We start from the raw sequence: 17515 nt of genomic DNA on the forward strand, positions 1-17515 counted from the left end.
AACATTAATTTTCATTAGAGGTTTTTGTGTAATTAATATCCATCTGGTGTCACTGGACCTGTTTTGCATGATGTAACTTTAAAATAATGAATGTGACACTGATGGCTTTTTGGAGCCCATCTTCCACACATAGTTTTGAAAGGACCCATTTTTGTGACTAATACTTTTGCACATATTTTTCATAGGTCCTCCTTTACATGGTGCAGAAATGGGTTTTCAGTCATCTTTACTCTTTGTTAAACTTTTTAGTACCAGATTAACAGGCCCTTCATAAGCATGCTATAACTGTTTCCGTAAAGATGCCTGGCTAATTCTTGTCACATGACCAGTTCACTTTCCTTATTGGACATGTGCTCCCTTTTGCAAGTATTTACTCATGATCACATTAGGGAAGAGAGAGCCATTTTCTTTTTATTCGTTCACCTGCTGTGCACTGAGGCCCCAAATTCATAATTAATGCAGTAAACCTCTTGCTGCTCTGCCTGTCTCCATTTTCAATTTATTTTCAGGATGAGGTGTAAAGCTTTTTTTATTACATTTGGACTGATTGTGTTTTTACTGATCCCTCTCTGCTTTCAGTTTTTATTTTAAATATATATTTATTTGGTGTGTTTAATGGTAAGTTACATCTGTGATATTTTTTTAGGGTCAAAAGGGGAGAGATAAATATCCTGATAAATAAAAATAATATAAAATGTTGCATCTAGCCTTTGTTGTGTCTTCTTACATAAAACTTACCTTGCTGCCCTGAGGCATCTTCGAGCATATCTTGGTGTGTTTTCTTCTCTCCCTCTTTTCTTACGAGTCACACCGGGCTTCTTCACATGGAGCTTTTATCCTGCTATTGATATTGCTCACTCATGGAAGTTTGTGGGCCCTTTAGATGACGTCGTTAACCTACAGGGCACCTCCCACACTAAATGACCTTTATTCCATTTTTAAATAGATCGGAGATAATGAGCTATCAAAGTACCCCGCTTGTGTTCTGCTTGAGTTCCCTCCATGAAAAAGGAAAAGTAGCAAGAAGATGATCTGATTCTGAACATTTTATTGCATTTGATTAATAGCCATTACAAGCAACATAACTTAAAATATCATTTAATAACAGAAGGTAAACAGAATCAGGTTAACAAATCACCTGCACAGTCCACTGCAACAGCATTCAGAGTGCTTGCACGAATATGTTTTGCAGCCTTAGCAAACAGAGCTGTTTTGTGTGTAACACAGGGGTCGCAGTCTGACAGTAACTAACAAATCTTCGCATAGATTCTTTTACCCTGTTAGGTTGCCAAAATCTGTCCCAGGAATCTCTCCCTGGGGTTTTGGTACAAATGACAGTACAGTAAATAATGTGAGATATCCTCTACCTCTCCCATGCCACAGATACAGAACCGTAGGTTTCTTGGAACATGCCTATATCTTCCATCCAAGAATGCTGTGGGCACGGTTTGAAAATGTAATTCTGTAAATGATGTTATCAAAGAAGCAAAAGTAAGAGTTTGCAGGTATTGAGCTCTTTCATGATCCATTTTAAACAAATAATACCACTGAGATAAGTTCGAACATTTAATTAGATCTGGGTCTTGCCTATTATCTATTCCATAAATCCAATCCTTCGATTTGTTTTTGGCTCCCAGTATTATAAAAATATCTGGTAGAAGGTTTTTAGATGTTAGCAACTCTTAGCATAACTTAGCCCAGCCACCCTTCTTCATTTGTTCTCTCAAGCAAAGCTTGGGGAGGCGATCTTCTGGCATGTCCAGGAACCTCTCATAATATAGAAGGGCTGCCTTCTGTGCCCTAGCTTATACTGATACCACGCCTGTCTCTACTCTGAGGAAGAGAGCTGGGGTCTCTGGGGGAACTGCCAGTAAGGATCTCAAAAAGTTATTCTTACAGGCCTCCAACTCCTTCAAATTGTTATGCCTGACCCCCCAAATCTCAATCCCATATTGCATTTGAGCAACAGCTTTTCCAAGGAACACTTTCAGTGCTGGCACCACCAGCCTGCCTCCCCTGGAGTAGAAAAGTTTCAAAATAGCTCGAGTTGTCTTCTGTGCTGTTATTTTAATGTTCTGAAGCTGAATCTTCCAAGAACTTGTCCCATCAAAATATCCACCCAGGTATTTGAAGGAGGAAACCTGCTCTATCTTATTTCCATCTAGCCTCCAGTTGTACCTGGGGAAACGTTTACCAAAGACCATCACCTTGGATTTAGCATAGTTAATTGTGAGCTGTTCCATTAGGCAGAAATTATAAAGTTTGTCCAGACATCTCTTCAGCCCAATTTTGTTCATGGACAGCAGTACCAAGTCATCTGCGTAGATTAATATCGCAACTTTACGGTTGTCTATTGTGGGAGGGAAGTGCTCTGGGCAATTTAATACATTTACAATGTTGTTAATACAAAGATTGAAGAAATGCAGTGCCAACAAGTAACCTTGTTGACCCCGTTGGTTGTACAGATTTCTTCTGACAATCTCCCATCTGTGCTAACCCTTACCCTCATAGTGGTGTTCGTATCAAATTCCCAAATTAGGAATAACAATCACTTATCAATATGGGTCTCTGCTAGCTTATCCCAGAATTGACTCCTACTGATTGAATGAAAGGCTGAGGAGAAGTCAATGAAAGCAGCAAAGAGCCTTTTGGAAGGACCAGTTGTATATTTATAAATGAAATGGTGCAAAACAAAGATCTGGTCCATGGTGCTATGGCCTTTCCTAAACCCAGCTTGTTCCTGGTGTAAAATATTATTTTCATCTTCCCAGTCTGACAACTTCTGGAGGAGGAAACAGATGTAGATCTTAGAGCTGACATCTAGTAAACTCATTGGCCGATAGTTCTGAGGTTTAGATTGATCTCCTTTCTTGTGAATTGGAAATATTATGCTCAGTTTCCATCCTTCAGGGAAGATTCCCGTCATATTAATATGAGCGAATAATTTTGCTAACACAGGTGCCCACCATTCAGGCTTACTCTTTAAAAAGGCATGATAAGTTTGAAGAAGAGGAGCTAGATCAATGAAACATATGGAAGGGGGAGAAGCTGGGGGAAAGGGGAGGAGGAAAAGGAAGCATGTGTAAAGGGAGTCTGTTGTGATCCTGCATTTAAAACAGAAGCAGAAAGCCCCATTTTAAATGCAGGATTTTAGGCTGGTGCAGAGTTGCTCTTAGACCACCTGTCTGTGTCTGCTTAAGTAAGAACAGAAAGATGCACTCTTGTCTATCCAGGCTTGCTAATTCTAAAACGAAATCCTGTATGTAGATTAGAAAATACTGCAAGGTTCTAGGCATCTTGAATCAGGAACTCCGACGGTAGCACCCTGGCACCAAACTCCTCACTCTTTGCTAGCAAAGAAAACTCCTGGCTTGATCTCTACTGTGCTGCAGCAGCACCAGACCAGATGGCTAGAGAGTGGAACTACAGCTTTTAGCCCAGGTGTTATCAGGTGAAAGAAGGAGCCAATGAGGTTGTACTTTGACCTATAAAGCTGCTGTTAGTGGCCTGATTTTCTAGGGTGAAGAACTTGTTTGCTTGAGCTCCTGCAGAATGAGTGATATGCTTCCAATTAATGACCCCTTTTCCAGAGTTTCCCTCACTTCTTGGTGAATATAAGATCCTGTGCTCAGAGCCCTGCTTTGGTTTCCCTCTGATCATGCTAAAAATATTAACGAGATGTTCTTTTTCCAAAGCAAAGAGCAATTATATCAACCTATATATTTACACTGCACTAATTTACAGGGTCCTGAACATCCTGCATTTTCCTCTTAATCTATATTATGTAAATGTGTTGGATCTTCAAAATAAATCTGGACACAATGCTTGAATTATTTCTTCCTCTTCTTTGGAGAAGAACTTGCTTGTGTTATACAGAGAGAAAAGGAATGGTGACTTTGCCTGGGTTTCCAGTTTCAGTACACCTCTTTTTTCACTCCCTCATGGTGGAAGTGACAGCAGCCATAGAACAATACAGGTGTCCATTCACAAAGGAAGAGGTAGCAGCTGCAGCAAAGAAAGATCCGGAATGCCTCCTCTAACTCAGATCTTATGACTTCTTATGAGGGGAGAGTCATTTTCTTTTTCCGTATCCAGGGCTGGTGTGTCCCGAGGAGCTGTATTGCTGATTCCCCATGTCATGCATTGAGCCTCTTGCCTTCCTGCCTATTAGCATTTTCAGCAGCTCTTTCTCCTTCTGTCATTTGCTCTGCCTTCTTGCAGGTTGGCTCCAGCAAGCTTATCTGGCAGCAATGGCAGACATAGTAGCAGACAGCAGCAATGCCCTGAACCAGTGCCTTGGAGCTGCCATTTTAATTTCCCTCAATGCAGCATAGTGTGGTTTTCTGGGGAAATTAAAAAGCAACTCTCAGTTCCAGGTGTTTTTCTGAAATTGGGTGGGGCATGCTTCAGAGCCATGAGGGCAAAGTGGTCTTTGTGTTACCTCAAACGCTCCACTACCAGCATGGAGCACTGCCCGATAATATATGATGGCAGTTGTGCGTTGAGAGCCTCGTGTGGCGCAGAATGGTAGGTGGCAGTATGGCAACTGAAACTCTCCCCACGACCTGAGTTCAATCCCAGAGAAGTTGGGTCTCAGGTAGGTGGCTCAGGTCGACTCAGCCTTCCATCCTTCCGAGGTCAGTAAAATGAGTACCCAGCTTTCTGGGGGAAAGGTGGTCATGACTGGGGAAGGCAATGGCAAACCACCCCGCTATAGTCTGCCATGAAAACGCCAGCGCAAGCGGCATCCCTCTAAGGCTCAGTAATGACCTGGTGCTTGCACAGGAGGAACTTTTCCTTTCGCGTTGCCACAGACAGGCATGTGGGAATGGGCCTACCTCTCAGCCCAACGAAGAGTATATCGTGATTACCTTTGCGGTCCTGAATTTCTCCCTTCCTGAAGGCAGTGGAAGATTTTGTGACAGGTGCCTCAGTGGTTAACCAAAATGAGATATGGCCTCCCTGAAACAGGCACTCTGGGGAATAAGACTTGAACTTAGGAAGATGAAGGCCTCATCCAAACCAAAAGGGTAGGGTGAGGAGGAATTACCCCAGAGTTCCCAGTTCCTAGTTAACAACTGTTTAGTTTTATGTATTTATTTAAAATTTTTTCAGTTTTACTGGCATACTGTAACTTTTAATCTGTCAAGTCGGTTGAAGTTTGCTGAACTTCTCCCTTGCTGACCCCTGAAAAAGAGCTACACAGATGAGTCACACAAACATGTTTTCTCCAGCTGCACACAGAGAATCAATGATGTTGCAGGAGTGATTTTTGCCCCTCTATAATTATCAAAATCATGGTGATTTATTCTACTTCTCACCAATGCTGAAGAGATTTTTTTTTTCCAAATATCACCTTGGAAACCAATGAAAGAAACCTCAGATCAAGAGCACTTACTTGCTACCTCCTCATGTATGGAGCCTGGAAAAGCTGGGGCATAAATACCTCTTGTGCCACTGACAGCCTGGGGTGAGATTTAGGGAAGGCAGAGACTGTACCAGCATGAGGCTTAATATCATCCCCATTAGATCTGAGGCCATGGCTGGACTCCATCTTTATTAGCAAACTGTCTGCAGCTATGCTTTGCTCCAGCTTCTGATTAGCTCATTCTGAGACCAGTCAAAGGGGGACATGTGCGTGCATGTGCAAGAGAGAGAAAAAGAAACTATAGCAGGCATCTCCATCATGATGCTGCTTCTGCTACATCTGCAGCCCATGCTCCCTGTGGGACACTGATGACGAAATGCCCATTCAATTTGATAAGTGATCGAAAAGACCCATTTAATTATTGCAGGCCAGGAGAGTACCTGATTAGTGGGATCACATCTACAACCAATAGTATACTTCAACAATATGTTTTCTCCATGCCACCCTCTACTAGATTTCAATTGTAAGTAATAGCGTGTGTAACATCTGCCTGTTTTGTTATGTATGTTTTTATATTGTTAAATTTAACCCAGGTAAGATAGGGTTAATAGTGTGCCAGAGAGTGAGTGAATGGTGGGGGGAGGCTGAGTGTATGTGAGGATTCTGAGGTTATAAAAGGAACGAGCTGATAGTTAGTCAGATAGGGCCTTAGGGATGGTAGAAGCAACATCTAGTTAGTAGGGTTTTTGTATAGGATTTTAGAAGGGGTAGAGTAGGTAGGGAAGTTAGGGCCAAGGGGGTGTCTCCACGAGGAATTTACTCCGAGCTGCCTGTGTTTGGAGGTTGTTGGGGATACATGACGTCGTGGCCATCCCGGAGCTTATCTCAGAAAAGCTGGTTCTTCTGAAACTACTTTTAGTCAGATTGTTTTCCTTAATCTGGCTTGTCTGCACTTCTATTGTGGCATGCACCACCCTATGCATTTACTTCGGCATGATAGCCCTGCCCAGGGATGTGTCTTTCACCTGGCCATGACCTCACTGAGCCCGGTTCAAGGGCTGTTTCCCCAGTGTTTTACTCACCTGTGTTCCCCCCCCCCGTTTCTGCCATTTCACGGCTAGCCGTCAGAGTGCTCAGCTACCTCATGGTATTTACTTCACCTTGCCTACCACTAAACTCTGGTGGCTATCCCCACAAAGTATAAGTGTGCTTCAAGCAGTGTGGAACTTTTTTTTTTTTTTAAGTAAAGCGTTAAATCAAAATAGTGCTTTTGTCCGCAATACCTACACCCCCTATCTCACTATTTCATTTTCTCACTATTGCGCATTTGCCCAGCAATACTTATACCCTTTATCTCACTATCACACTATTGTGAAACAGTGAGATAAGGGGGTATAGGAATAGTTGGCAAATGCGACACCGTGGGATACGGGGCATAGGTATTGCTGGACAAATACATGATAGTGACACAGTGACATTTAAAACCCCTTTGTAGATGTGATTTGTTTAACTACTTCCTTTCAGGATGGGTGATTTCTTCCACCTCACTATGCCTCTATCACGCAATTCTGCTATAATGGAATTGCACAATTGCGTGATAGAGCAATTGCAAGATAGGGGGTGTAAGTGTTGCTGGACAAATGTGAAATAGTGACAAAGTGAGGTAGTGCTTTTAAAGGGGAAGGGGAGGAGAAATTGGCGGAATCAGGCATAGCTTGGGGAAGCAGGTGTCTCCTCGGAAGTAACTCCCATTGTTGTCAATGAAGCTTGTTCCGTAAATATCCATGGTGTGTGTCTTCACTGTTTGCACTGTTGAAAAGAAGTAATTAATGGGGGCCAGGGGGAGAGAAAGAGATTGTTTTTTGGCAAGACAATTTCATGGGAGGAGACCTCCCAGGATTTTATAGCATAACAAAGGATCTGCAGCTGTGTTTCCTTAGTGTTTGCTTTGTTGGTGTAAGGAAGTAATTAGCGCTAAGCTTTGCATTATGGGAGTATCAGTGGAAGGAGAAAAGAGAGCCTGGATGGGGGGGCACTCTATTATTGGTTGAGCAGCCCCTGCCAGTCTGATCATGTTTACTCCAATCCCCCCACCCCAACCGGAAGTATGTTCTGTGAAGCAACTTATACTGGAGTGGTGCACTAGCTCACAGAGCCCTGCACAGACCAAAGTGCACCAAAGCCGATTCCCTGAAAAAAAATCTGGGTAATCCTCCATTGGCTTCTCCTTCCGTTGGCATGGAGCAACCCCCCAAGTATTAATGAATAATAATAACATATAACTGTTCTTGTGTTAAATAAATTTTTATTTGTTTTTTGAAATCCAAGTTCCCACATGTTGTTTGATTTTCCACTACCTTTATTATATCTATTTCCTGGTTACTTCTCCTGTAGTGGGTAGAGAGAACCAATTGAGCATATTGAGTTTCTCTGGAACCCAGAGAGAGTAAAAAGGCTGAAGCTTGTGGGACAGCAGGGACAGCTGTCCCAAAGTGAAAGCAGGCATCCCTGAGGGATTTGGTTCTCAGACTCGGAGGAGGAGGCTGGGGTAAGGTGGAACCACAGGTGGGAGCATCACAGTGTGCATGACCGATTTCACACTCTCCAATTGTCCTTTTTTAGCATGAACAGTCTCTGTTTTAGTTTTTCAGTTTTCTGGTACTGTATTTTAATTTTTTGGCTGCTGGCATCTGTTTGGTTATTTTTATTTTTATATTGTTTTAAACTTTTAAACTTTTGTATTGTATTTTATTATTTGTATTTCATTGTTTTAATTGCTGAGAAGCACCCAGAGAGCTTCAGCTATTGGGCGGTATAAAAATGGAATGTATGAATGAATATTTTGTGGCAGCTGTCCCTGGTAAATCATGGTCCCATTTTTGTCCCATTTTGCTTTAAGAAAAAGATTTTTGGGGAGCGTGTGCAAATGCTCAGGCACCATCTGCCTTGTGCACAGCCTGCCATTTCAAATGCTGCAGCTTGGGAGGTTCATTCTGAACCCTTTTCTTATTATAGGAAACAGAGGTTTTCCTAGCATAACTTTTAACGAAAAGAACAAAGAGCCTCTTTGCTTTTAAAACACATTGCCAGAAAGTGTTGGTGAGATGGTTCTTTCTTGTCTACAGGAATCTTCTCCAACCTAGTGTTCTCCAGATGTATTGGACTACAATGCCTATCATCCCTAATTTTAATAAGCTGGGGTGTTTGTGATGGGAATTGTAGTCTAACACACCTCAGCGGGGGGCACCAGGCTGGAGAAGGCTGATCTAGAGACATGAAAAGCCAGTACACTGCTTCTACTTTGCGCTCCAATACTGGCCAATTCAGGTAGTGAGTGTTGCTGAAGGTGTTCTGTAGTACATCGCAACCACATCTGTTGTGAAATTACACATTCTCCTACATTTTCTTTTCCTTTAAAAATTTATGGAGATGCTAAAATAGATCAATCAAACCAACAGGAGATATTAAATAATCAACATAAAATAAACTCTCTAACCATTGGGCAAGCTAGTATTAGCAATGATGAGAAAGAGGATGGGGAGCAATTGCGGCTTGTCACAATGGTGTTCAGAAAGTAGACTCACGGAGGGAGGGGTGCATTGAGGGTCTCTTGCCCAAGGACACTCAGAAACCTGGAGCCACCACTCCTAATAGGTATTATAACAACCTAAAACATATTTGTACATTTGGGAGTAGTTCATTATACAAAAATTAATAGAAGGCATTACACTATTAAGAAACATGTCCCAATTTGTCCATTTTTCCTTCACATTAATGTAGTTTATTAGCGTCGCTGTAAAAGTCATTCTTTCTGCAAAATTGATTTTTTTTTTTTAAAGGCCAAATGTAGGAGTTGTATCTTCCAATGCATGTGTGGGGGGATTTGTGGTGTAGACGACATGCCTTCCCTCTAAACACCGTTCTCAGGGGTGGCCGCTTTAGTCTGTTGCAGGCAGCTTACTCCTTGGCAAGTATGTGTAGTTATATGAGGCTTTTGCACAGGTTTCTCAAGCACTTGAGTCTGCATCAGCTCTGGCTTTACAAGGGAAATGGCAGCACTTTGCTGTACGGCTACCCCATTCTGCACATCCCATCATGTTGGGGTCACCTCTGGAACTTGAGGCTCTAGATTTGAGGACCAAACTAAACACAAGATGAGATGGGTTTTTGGATTCAGTCTTAAAAACACTGATAGATGTTGGGGTGGGGCAGTTAGGCCTAGGACTGCACGGGGTGGGGAGTGTAACCCTTTCCCTCCCTCCCCTGGGGCCAACAAAAATCAACCCGACACTTCTCTTTGTGGGGAAGTTTCTGTTGCCAAGAAAGGCCCTTTTAATAGCTGATGCAGCAATCTGACATGTTTTCATTGAATGGAGGATGAAAAACTGATGTCGCCTCTTTCGTTGCAGTATGGAAAGTATGAGCTTTTGGCACATCCTGCCCTTCTTGTTCTCCATTCATGAGATCAACCAGAATCCGCGGCTCTTGCCCAATGTCACCCTGGGCTACAACATCTATGAGAACTATTTCCATGCAAGAATGACTTACGAGGCCATGGCAGACCTGCTCTCTGTCGGGCAGCAGCATGTTCCAAACTACAGCTGTGGGAGACAGAATAACTTATTGGCAGTTCTTGAAGGGGCAGACTCTAAACTTTCCAATCAGATTTCAGCCATGCTGGGAATCTACAAAATCCCACAGGTATGTGAATGGGAGTGAGGGATGCAGGCTGAGTTTAGTGACACTTTGCAGTCTCCCCGGGTTTTACTTTCCCTAGTGTGCACACCTCCACTTTTCTGCCCCCCTATCATTTCTGCACACAGAAGCTGGGTGGTTTTTGAAAGATACAGGGGGTGCACTGAATCTTCTTTTCTTTAATGTTGGTTTTGGCCTATTCCTTTACACCATTTCTCAGAAATAAGTCTCAATGAGTTCAATTGGACTTACTCCTAAGGAAGCATGCCCTGTACGTCAATCACACTTGGGTGATGACAAACATTTCACAATGATTTCAATAGGACCTAACTTCACCTTATTCTGGATCCAACCCAGTATATTTAAGATTGCTCTAAGCCACCCTGGAAGTTAGAATACTGAAATGTAAGATTAAAAAAAAATAAACACGTACAAATAAACACACACTATGGGCATCTCAACACCAGCCTAAAATGCTGCATTTAAAACAGGGCTTTCTGCTTCCATTTTAAATGTGTTGCGCAAAATGCTAGTTTCGCCCCCTGGAGGCTAGTCCAATTTGCCCCAAAGAGGAAAGTCAACTTCAGGCTGGGTCCAACTCGATTTTATTGTTTGCAAACAGTTCGACAAAGGAGCTCACGCTCAAAAGCGGAGTCGACCCTGGGCAACCCCTGCGCTACAGTTTTATCACCACAGCTTGCATTCCTTAGCCAGCGTGTCACTTTGATTGATTGCCAGCAGTTTGCCTAGCTACCTTATCTTAGGGTTACTGCTCACTCATTCCAGGCATGAGCAGCTCTTACAATACTACGTGCTGCTTAAGGCACATATAATGGCTTTTAGGTTACATTTTTACTACAATTCCCCCCTCAAAAGGCTTTTCTCAAATTTATACTCTCTTTGGTCCAGCGGTGGACTACGCACTTAAAGGCGTAAACTATTATTGCTGTGGCATTGACGGTTTTCTCTAAACAGCAAGTGAGGCCTAGGACGCCTTTGTTCTAGCTACTAGAATGTTGACAACAAAAACACATTTTGGGGTGTAAGTCTGGAATTTGAACTTTTGGAACTCAGTTTTGTTCAATTCATCAGGAACCCTTGAAATGAGAGTGCCCTCTTTCTGTAGAGCTACCTGTGTTTTTCTAATTAAGGCAGACAACAAAGTAAAGTTTCTGACAGTTGATGGGTGTTCGTAATAGAGAACAAAATTATCTCTATTCTGCTTAAACATAAGCTCAACATGCCTCTTAAACTAATGTTTTTTGTTGTTTTTTACTTGAGTGGGGAGTGTTGAGACAACTAAACTTAAGAAGGAGAGAATAATGCGCATGAGTAAGCGTTAGGAGAAAACTCTCTCATGAACAAATACTTGAGTCCCTCCAGGGGTTCATTATTCCAATGGCTGCCTTCAGGTGGGTCAGCTTCTGGAGTGACCCTCTCTGGTGCAGGTGATGCCTTTATTCAGTGTAATGAATCCACTTCTTCCCTTTAGCGACTTTTATAGCAATGGGAGTGGTAAGTAGGATCTGAAATGGACCCTTCTGCTTTTCGTTAGGTAGTTCATCTTTCTAGGACTGGATTAGCACCCAATCACCGGGATTGAGATTATGCACTGGAGCGTCTAAAGGCCAGGATTGCTGAGGTGTCGCAAACCTGTGAAAACAAAACAGACTGCAAGGCAGTAACATAATCTTGAATCTTAAAACTCTTACTTCTAAATTCACATTTAAGCTATCAGCCATACGTAATATCCGAGGTGGGCGCTTATATAATGTCTAAAGAGTGTCAATTTAATACTTCCCTTGGAGGTGCACCGTACTCGAGTCAAGGTGATTGGCAAAGCCTGTGGCCTTTCAACTTAATCTTTAAACAAATTCTAGTGAGCATTGTCTTTAAGGCACGGTTCATCTTCTCAACTTGACTTGTGGATTGAGGTTTCCAAGGGGGGTGTTGTTGTTGTTCAGTCGTGTCCGACTCTTCGTGACCCCATGGACCATAGCACGCCAGGCCTTCCTGTCCTGTGCTCTCTCCCGGAGCGTGCTCAAGTTCATATTCATTGCATCGGTGATGCTATCTAGACATCTCATCCTCTGCCGTCCCCTTCTCCTTTTACCTTCAGTCTTTCCCAGCATCAGGGTCTTTTCCAGAGAGTTTTCTCTTCGCATTAGGTGGCCAAGATATTTGAGCTTCAGCTTCAGTATCTGTCCTTCCAATGAGCACTCAGGGTTGATTTCCTTTAGGATGGACTGGTTTGACCTCCTTGCAGTCCAGGGGACTCCTAAGAGTCTTCTCTAGCACCACAGTTCGAAAGCATTGATTCTTCGGCGCGCAGCCTTCCTTATAGTCCAGCTCTCACTGCCATACATTACTACTGGGAAAACCATAGCTTTGATTAGACGGACCTTTGTCGACAAGGTGATGTCTCTGCTTCTGACTATGCTCTCTAGGTTTGCCATAGCTTTCCTCCCAAGGAGCAAGCGTCTTTTAATTTCATGGCTACAGTCACCATCTGCGGTGATCTTGGAGCCCAGGAAAGTAAAATCTGTCACTGCTTCCATTTCTTCCCCTTCCATATGCCAGAAAGTGGTAGGGCCAGATGCCATGATCTTCGTGTTTTTAATTGTTGAATTTCAAACCAGCTTTTGCACTCTCCTCTTTCACCCTCAACAAGAGGCTCTTTAGATCCTCTTCAATTTCTGCCATTAGGGTGGTATCATCTGCATATCGGAGGTTGTTGATAATTCTCCCAGCAATCTTAATTCTGACCTGTGATTCATCCAACCTGGCGTTTCTCATGATGTACTCTGCATATAAGTTAAATAAGCAGGGTGACAGTATGCAGCCTTGTCATACTCCTTTCCCAATTTTGAACCAATCGGTTGTTCCATGTCTGGTTCTCACTGTTGCTTCTTGACCCTCATACAGGTTTCTCAGGAGACAGGTAAGGTGGTCTGGTATTCCCATCACTTGAAGAATTTGCCACAGTTTGTTGTGATCCACACAATCAAAGGCTTTAGCGTAGTCAATGAAGCAGAAATAGACGTTTTTCTGGAATTCTCTTGCTTTCTCCATGATGCAGCAAAAGTTGGCGATTTGATCTCTAGTTCCTCTGCCTCTTTGAAACCCAGCTTGTACTTCCGGTAGTTCTCGGTTCGCATACTGCTGAAGCCTAGCTTGTAGGATTTTGAGCATCACCTTGCTGGCATGTGAAATGAGCGCAATTGTGCGGGAGTTTGAACACTCTTTGGCGTTGCCCTTCTTTGGAATTGGAATGTAAACTGACCTTTTCCAGTCATGTGGCCATTGTTGAGTGTTCCAGATTTGTTGGCATATTGAATGTAGCACTTTAACAGCATCATCTTTTAGGATTTTAAATAGCTCAGCTGGAATACTGTCATCTCCGCTAGCTTTGTTGTTACTAATGCTTCCTAAGGCCCACTTGACTTCACTCTCCAGGATGTCCGGCTCAAGTCCAGTGAGCGCACTATCATGGCTATCAGGGACATTCAGATCTTTCCTGTATAGTTCTTCTGTGTATTCTTTCCACCTCTTCTTAATCTCATCTGCTTCTGTTAGGTCCCTGCCTTCTTTGTCCTTTATCATGCCCGTCTTCGCACAAGACATTCCCTTGAGATCTCCAATTTTCTTGAAGAGATCTCTAGTCTTTCCCATTCTGTTGTTTTCCTCGATTTCTTTGCATTGTTCATTTAAGAAGGCCTTCTTGTCTCTCCTTGCTATTCATTGGAACTCTGCATTCAGTTGGATATATCTTCCCCTTTCTCCCTTGCTTTAAGCTTCCCTTCTTTCTTCAGCTACTTGTAAAGCCTCATCAGACAGCTACTTGGCTTTCTTGCACTTCTTTTTCTTTGGGATGGATTCCGTTGCTGCCTCCTGAACAATGTTATGGACCTCCGTCCATATTTCCTCAGGCACTCTGTCTATCAGGTCTAATCCCTTAAATCCATTCCTTACCTCCACTGTATATTCATAAGGGATATGATTTAGGTCATACCTGAATGATTTACTGGTTTTCCCTACGTTCTTCAATTTAAGCCGAAATTTTGCAACAAGAAGCTCATGGTCTGAGCCACCGTCAGCTCCAGGTCTTGTTTTGACTGACTGTATGGAGCTTCTCCATCTTTGGCTGCAAAGGACATAATCAATCTGATTTCGATATTGACCATCTGGTGATGTCCATGTGTAGAGTCTCCTCTTGTGCTGTTGGAAAAGAGTGTTTGCTATGATCAGTGTGTTCTCTTGGCAAAACTCTATTAGATTTTGTCCTGCTTCATTTTGTACACCAAGGCCATGCTTGCCTGTTATCCCGGTGATTTCTTGACTTCCTACTTTAGCATTCCAATCCCCTATGAGGAAGAGGACATCTTTTTTTGGTGTTAGTTCTAGAAGGTGTTGTAGGTCTTCATAGAACCGATCAACATCTGCTTCTTCGGCCTCAGTGGTTGGGGCATAGACTTGAATTACTGTGATGTTGAATGGTTTGCCTTGGATTCGTACTGAGATCATTCTATCGTTTTTAAGATTGTACCCCAGTACTGCTTTTCCCACCCTTTTGTTGACTATGAGTGCTACTCCATTTCTTCTAAGGGATTCTTGCCCACAGTAGTAGATATGATGGTCACCTGAATTAAATTCGCCCATGCCTTTCCATTTTAGTTCTCTGATTCCCAAGATGTCAATGTTCCGTCTTGCCATCTCATGTTTGACCACCTCCAGCTTACATTGATTCATTGATCTGACATTCCAGGTTCCTAAACAATATTGTTCTTTACAGCATCGGATTTTCTTTTCACCACCAGACACATCCACAGCTGAGTGTCCTTTCAGCTTTGGCCCAGCTGCTTCACTCTTTCTGGCGCTACTTGGAAATACCCTCTGCACTTCCCCAGTAGTATATTGGACACCTTCCGACCTGAGGGGCTCATCTTCCGGCATCATATGTTGTAGCCTTGTGATACGTTCCATGGGGTTTTCTTGGCAAGAATACTGGAGTGGGTTGCCATTTCCTTCTGCAGTGGACCACATTTTGTCAGAACTCTCTGCCATGACCTGTCCGTCTTGGGTGGCCCTGCACGGCATAGCTTATGGCTTCACTGAGTTACGCAAGCCCCTTCGCCACAACAAGGCAGTGATCCATGAAGGGGGAGGGGGGTGTAGCTTCTAGTTAGTTTGTTATGCCTGGGCCACTACTTGCGTCACTTGTCCAACAAAATGGGTCCCCTGATTTGATTCACTCTCTTTAGGTAACAAGAGCCTAGGGATTACATTTTAACAGGATCTTGGCTATGTGCGGTGCAGTCAATTGGTTTTATTATTACTGTCAGGTACCAATAGCCATGAGTCGGGGGCAACTCTGAAAAGTCAATTTGAAATCTCTGAAAAGGATAGTAAGCCCATGGGCAACTTCTCATTTGAGCTGGGGGCTCAAACATCTTTGAATCGTTTTTGAGGCACAAAGGGCAGTTAGCCGCTGCTCTCAGGTGTTGGTCCAACCTGAAGGAGGTGCCAGCTGCCTCGGGCACACCCAAAATCGGGGTGTTAAAGGGGGATGATCCCTTTATTAGCTAACCATAATTTTTTGAACTTCTCAATGAGCGGCTTCAAGCCTGCACAGGTGGCTTTCTTCAGAGGATACTGCCTCACACACACAGGGCTCTCTCCCTTTTTAAAGAAGATTTTAAGTGGTGTTATGCATTTGCTCTGGCAGGGGTTCTGTCTGCCCACACATTAATGGCTCAATAAAGTCCTGCTTTATTGGCAGCTGTACTACAATCTGATTATCACGGAAGAAGATTTTAGCTTGCAGTTTTGTTAACAAGTCCCGCCCCAAGAGGGCAACCAGGCATGCAGATGAAACTACAAAGGCATGTTCCAGTATGTTATTTCTAATCTTCGTGAGGAGGGGCTTACACATGGGCAATTTAGTTTTTTTCCCTTTAATTCCTTTTACGGTTACATGCTTTCCACTTTCTCTCGCTGAGGGAGCTTCACAGGGATCATAGAAAATGTGGCTCCAGTATCTACTAGGGCCTCACAGTCCCTGCCACCAACCCTTACTTTTATCTTGGGATTCTCCTGAGCGTTTGTTCATAGGGTGGTGGCCTTTCAGCTAGACTTCCCCCCCCCCCCGGAGGACCCTGCCCGCATTTGGCAGCCTTCAGGGTGAGTCTTTTTTCTCTTCTCTTTCAACTCTGGACCATCTTCCTTCCAAAGTCTCTTCTCTCAGCAATACGCACATTTTTCGAGCCCCAGTCAGCCCTTTCCTTCCCCCCCCCCCCCGGTCGCTTCTGTGCCCTCAAGCCGTGGTTTATATTTCTGCCTGTGGTGGCTGCCAGCATTGCCTTTTCCTTTTTTCAGGAATGGCACTCTTTTCATGTGCTCTCACATGCACCATAGCTACTTCTTTTGACTTCATCGAAGCATCTAAAAATTTCATGATATGGGGTCTGATAAGGCTAAAGCAGGTGGTGATATTAAGGCTTGCTTCAATTTAAGAAAAGCCTTTTTTAATTGTAATTGTCCACTTCTAGTGGGTAACATTTTTGTTAAAGCTTCATATGGGGGTTTTGCCCCTTTTTATGGCTGCTATAACCATAACAGCTTGTAACAGCTCTTGTAACAGGCACACTTATCTTTTGGCATGCCTGTTCCGCAGATCATGTTTCAAACTCTCTGTACCATGCACCGGCTTTAACTCTTTGTCTTCTCTGCAAGTTAGGCTGTTTGCCATTGCTTCGACAGAGACTCACTTGCTTAGACCTTCTTACTAATTTCAACGACACACATTTGGGATAAGCTCTCTTTCTTCTTTAAGCCTTTTTGTCTCCTACTTTCTTCTGCCTTCTTTTATACCTTTGTCATATCATTAAAATCAAACACCATGACTGGAAAACTTTTGTTTTGCATCATAGGGCATGGTGGAGCAGATCTAACAATTATACTGCTCCTCTGACTGCATGGTCAGGGCCCATCAAAATCAAGGGAAGGGCATTCTTATACATGCAAAGAGTTCCAAGCCACCATTTTTGCATCGGCAACTCCACACTGCATGAGTTTTGGCAGAGTGTCAGGTTTGCCTTTGAGCAAATGGAATGTCAGAACAGTTCAGATTTTGAGAAAGAGCTGGAACATGTGGGGCAGTGTTAGAAAAAGAGACTCCGTAACTGTTGGCGTCTCAAGTTACATAAAAGCCCAAGTGGCGAAAAAATGTAGGCAGAGCAAAAAGAAAATCATACTGACGTGCTCATGACTAACAGTTAAGTAAGCTGATACTGACTGTTTATTGGCTATTGACTTGGTGAGCCGATGTACTAACTGTTTCATTGGTTACTGGTAAGAACAATAGAAGCAATATGGTATAAAAGGCTTTTGCACACGTGTCTCGAGGTCCAGACTGCTCTGCACCCATTTTGCAAAACGTTTCAGTAAAATAGT

This window comes from Heloderma suspectum, chromosome 2, assembly GCF_057233095.1.
Source record: "Heloderma suspectum isolate Gila_16-S chromosome 2, 16-S_ref, whole genome shotgun sequence".
NCBI lineage: Eukaryota > Metazoa > Chordata > Lepidosauria > Squamata > Helodermatidae > Heloderma > Heloderma suspectum.